This window comes from Tupaia chinensis, unplaced genomic scaffold (genome assembly GCF_000334495.1).
Source record: "Tupaia chinensis unplaced genomic scaffold, TupChi_1.0 Scaffold000097_1, whole genome shotgun sequence".
Classification (NCBI taxonomy): domain Eukaryota; kingdom Metazoa; phylum Chordata; class Mammalia; order Scandentia; family Tupaiidae; genus Tupaia; species Tupaia belangeri.
Window position 1 is genome coordinate 2,046,153 of NW_006159559.1, and position 5,186 is coordinate 2,051,338.

At 37.5% G+C, this 5,186-nt stretch overlaps 1 long non-coding RNA gene across 1 annotated transcript in view; it reads left to right on the forward strand.

Annotated features, from left to right (window-relative positions):
* The first annotated feature begins 4,045 nt into the window (after window positions 1-4,045).
* Window positions 4,046-5,186, forward strand: part of LOC106734349 (uncharacterized) — a 70,548-nt gene continuing 69,407 nt past the window's right edge. Inside the window, exon 1 of the long non-coding RNA XR_001370000.1 lies at window positions 4,046-4,093. This is a non-coding gene — a long non-coding RNA (uncharacterized LOC106734349). The remainder of the gene's footprint in view (window positions 4,094-5,186) is intronic.

The window sequence follows — 5,186 nt, forward strand, 5'->3', positions numbered from 1 at the left end:
GCCCATCTCGACTAGGACCAGCCTGCAGCCAGCAGGCGAAAAGGAAAAGCAACGAGGAGAGAAAAAATAAAAGGGATACGGAAAACAACCTGCCTCTATACCGAGGTCTTGTGAAATCCTGCCTCTATACCGAGGTCTTGTGAATAACCCTGCCCCTATACCGAGGTCTTTAATAATAAACGGTGTCTCTTACCTTCTGAGACTTCACCAGCCAGCTGCCCTGGAGTGCCAGAGTTCTGGCCGCTCTTGACGCAGAAGAAGGATCCCCCTGCGGTCCACCACTTGCCGCGCAACAGACGACTCCGAGATGGTCTTCTCTTCAGCACTTTATTTCCCCAGGCTCTGTACAGTCTTCTCCCTCCTCCTCCCCAACCCTAGGACCTTATAAAGGGCCCCTAGCCAATCAGATCATTGTCCACGTGCACAGAAGCCAGTCCTCGAAAGAGGATTGGTTGCATGCAGTGTTCCCATGCTCCCCACTGCCCTACTTCCTTAAAGTTGTTTACTACTTTGAGCGCTCAGCGGGCTTCCATTGAGCGCCATTTTGAAATAGGCGCTGAAGGCGATGGGCGGGGGCGCTCCACAGCAAGGGAGCGGGGTAAGCTGCTTGAGTTCCCTGCGTATTCCAGTTACCAGTCCCTTATCTGACACATAGTTTACAAAAATATTCTCCCATTCTGAGGGTTGTTGATTCACAATAATTACTGTGTCTTTTGCTGTGCTAAAATTTCTTAATCTGATGTAATCCCACTTGTCTATTTTTGGGATTGTTGCCTATGTTTTGGGGTCTTACTTAGGAAGTCTTTGCTTACTCCAGTGTCTCCTAGAGTTTCTCCAGTGTTTTCCACCAATAGCTTTATAGTTTGAAGTCTTAGGTTTAGGTCCTTGATCCACTTTGAGTTGATTTCTTTTCATTTTGAGAGGTAGGGGTCCAGATTCGTATTTCTACAAGTGAATACCCAGTTTTCCCAACACCCTTTGCTAGAGAGGCTGTCTTTTTCCTGATGGATTCTATTTCTAAGTAAGGTCACATTCTGAGGTACTGAAGGTTAGGGCCCCAACATATCATTTTTGTGGAGACACAATTCAATCAGTAGTAAACAATAGGCAAGCAGGTATCTGGCCCAAAATTCAATGTAGTGTAGAAAGGAAGTCTCCCTGAACAAGAGGAGCTATGGAAACTGCTGCTGCCTTGTGCTAACAGGGCGACCAGCAAATAAGGGACAATGTGCTTCACTGGTGACATCTACTTTCCTTGCTCCAACTGCTATGAATTTAAAAATAATAATAAAATAAAATAAAATAATAGCTGCTACTCTATGTGTGCATTCCAGATTCCACACAAATTTCTCTTGCAGCCCATACAAACCAGAACCAGGGAGGAAAGGGAATCCTTGGAAAAGTAGTTCCAAATTATCTAAACTGACACAATACAAATCCACCACAAACTTATATAGCTCAATACAGAGAAAGTATAATTTTTAAAAATTGATAGGATAGGCTGGACAGTGGTACAGCAATAAAACAATAAAACACAATGTTCTGTGAGGCTGACCCACACAGGGAGGTTCCAAATTCACAAGTGAAGTCCTCCCTGAATACACTGGGTACATGTGTACCCATAATCTAGGACTGGCTAATACTATGGATGGATCACAGCATCAAGACCCTATTGAGGTCTCTCTCTCTTTCTCTCTCTCTCTCCCTCCTCCCTTCATAGGAGAAATGAAAAAATAAACTTTAATAATGAATAAAATATCCAAAGAGAACTTTCTCAACATAAGATGTATTAGTGGTCAGCAAAACATCAGAAATGTTCACTCTCTACTGTAGTCTTCAAAAAAGTGCAAATACATGAAAATATCTTGTCCATTTTAAATGGATTGTTCTATAATTATAGTATTCATAATGTTGATGTGTTTTTATATTTGAGTCTTTTAAAGTGCAAACTAAAGTAGGTATAGCTATGTGTACATTTTTGGGTGGAGGGTTGGAAGATAATGCTCCCCACCAAAAAACATCCACATCCTAATAACCAGAACCTATTAATACATTAGATTGAATGGCAAAGGAATATTAAGACTGCAGAGGGAATTAAAGTTGCTAATTAACTGATGTCAAAATAGAAAGGTTATCTTAGATTATCTCAGTGAGACCAGTGTAATCACTAAAGTTCTTAAAAGGAGAAGAGGGGTCCAGCCTAAGTAGAACATACTTGATTGCAGTACTGGAACCACATGGCCGAAAGCAACTCATTTCCTGTGGATTTTTGGGATGGCCTAAAAAGACACCAGGAGTACCCAAGATCCTCAGGAGTTGGAGGCTAAGGAAAGGTGATCGTGAGGTGATAAGATCCTGTCTAGGGTGCTTTCTCTCTTTCTCACACAGTCTAACATCAAAAAGGAAAAAAAAAAAAAAAAAGAAAGAAAGAAAGAAAGGAAGGAAGGAAGGAAGGAAGGAAGGAAGGAAGGGAGAAAGAAAGTTAAATAAGAGGGAGGCCAAAGAGTGAGAGTCAGAAAAGGAGACGTAACAGTAAAAGCAATTCATAAAATGCTACATTGGTAGCTTCAAAGCTGGAGAACTAAGACCTCAAAGTTAATGAATGTGTGCAGGCTCTAGAATCTGGAAAAGACAAGGAATGTATTCTCTCCTAGAGTTACCAGAAAGGAACACAGCTCTATTAGTATCTTGGTTTTAGTTCTATTCAACCCATGTCAGATTTCTGACCTACAAAACTGTAAGATAATAAATTCGTGTTTTTAAACCATTAGCTTTGGAGTAATTTGTTACAATTGTCATAATAATCTCATACAAGAAGATATTATCTTTCTCACTTTATAGATCATTAAATAAAGTGGAGAAGTCAAGTGCTTCGGTTACCACTAACTTGTGATAGAACTCAGGCTATACTCCATGGTTTCTTTCACTCCAAGGCTCCTTCCACAGTGTGTGTTAGCTTTCTTTGTGTGTTAGCAGGTTCATACCAGCAAGGGACCCAAGAAATTACAAGCAGTGAGTCTCAACTTGGAATAGGCCTTAGGGATTTTGTTTTGTTTTGTTTTGTTTAATTTTCAAGGAAGTCATACACATTTTTACTCTCAAAACTTTGTAGGTACAAGAGTACTTTAATTTTGCTATGCTCAAAGTTATGTCAGTTACATAATCTACAGACTAAAATTACAATTTAAAGCATTTAACCTAGGATCTGCAAGACACTAGAGCCAACCACACGTATCATTCACTTTGATTTTAAATCAATTCATGTTAATGAACCTTTTCTAGTTTAGTACTAGCAGTCTTGGTTCATACAAAAATCAAATAAATGTCCCTGACCTTTTTCAAGAATTTAAAAGTGTTTTATATAAATAAATTGTTTTATTTGGACAGTAGGTAAAATATCAAAGGACATCCCTTGGAAAACTGGACTTAATTTATTAAATTATGAAGCAATCTCCAAGCTGATTCTTATTCTCAAGAACATAAATAAATAGATTAAAGTAAATAAATATAGAAAGGATGCACAACCACTACACCTTTCCCAACTTCAACGGGAGTATCATTCACAGAAGACATACAAGTAGTGATTCCTATAATTGTGCACTGTCGTTCCTGAAGATTCAAGATTTTTTTAGGACTATAGACAGTTCTGCCTTTCACATTCAAAAACTGTCTATCCATAGATGTAAAAGATAATTGCTTAAACACTAATTTGTAGGTGGAAGAAGGGTCTTGATTATCTCCCTCCCCACAAATCAAAAGGTATTAAATTTGATATCAAGTTTGTTCCTTTGGACTGAATTTTTTTTAATTCCAAATATCTTTTTATTACTTTTATTATTATGTCCATTTACACAAATACTACCTATTATAGGAAAATTTTTAAATGCACAGGAAAATATTCAAAACTCTGTCACTTAAAGAGGACTCTTCCAGCCTTCTTTAGATAGTATATACCACCACCCACACTAGGTCTCCCACTTAATAGGTGTTGACTGTGGTTGCCAAGGTAATGAAGGCTAGAAGAAGTTAGTCTACACTTGTTGCTAAGGAGGCCCTAAATGGCGGACAAAGATACCACAAGCCAATCTCAAATGTATGTATTTTTTGAACATAACATATATACATCTCAAAAAATTACTTCCCAGGGCCAGCAGGTGGTGTGATGGTTAAGGGCACTGGACTCCCACATGGCTGACTGCGGTTCAAGTCCTGGACCTATTGGTTTGCTTTCTCACTTTCTCTCTATATATATCCCTCTTGGGTCAAACTAAAAGTAAACAAATTAATTAATTAATTAATTAATTAAGCTAAATAAAATAATTATTTTAAAAATTACTTCCCACAAGATAATATTTCCTAGTCTTCCCAAGTTCTCTTCCTATCCCTCTGCCCAACTCATAGCAACTTTGTATTCAAAGGGTAGGATCTTTATCAAAAGAAATGAAAGGAGTCAGGAAACTTCACCAATTTAGAGATGTTTGTGTTTAAACATAGGCTTTCATCTTTTTGTGAGTTCTTGGCATCCACTGATATTTGACATCTTCTCCCAAACACCAAAGCCAGGCTTTGATGGTAACTTCATCTAAGGAGTAGCTTGAGTTCTTCTCCATAGGCAGGATGAGTACAGTGGATATTGACATATTCAGACAGTAAAAAAGACCTCGTATTGAATTAAAGACGATGAAAAGCCTCTTAAACTAAGAAAATGTAAGTTTTCACTGGGTGGTATAGTGATAGATGTCTTAACGTTGCTTAATGCTGGGTTTAGAAAAATGTGTAGATCTCAAAAATAACTAATGTGTAATCTCAAAAAAGGAAGACAGCAAAATCTCCCAAATGCCAAGTAATTATCCTTTTTGAAACTTCCTAAAACATAATCTGTTATAAGAGTTAGAGTACATGATTATTTTTCCATTTAATAAGTATAATTGTCCAATTATACTACTAAATATAATCTAATTCAAGGATGTGCTATAGTTTATTCAGACAGTCCCAACTGCTGAACAGTTAAAGCTTTCTTATTTTTGATGCTATAAACATAACTATATGTCAACATTTATAGATTCTTTCTTATTTTATGAATTGCTGAGCTAAGGAGCATGTGCACAGTCCAAGGGTTTCATTACATATCATATATATGATTACATATTAAAAACTTCACATTGACCTCCTAAAAGTTAGTACAC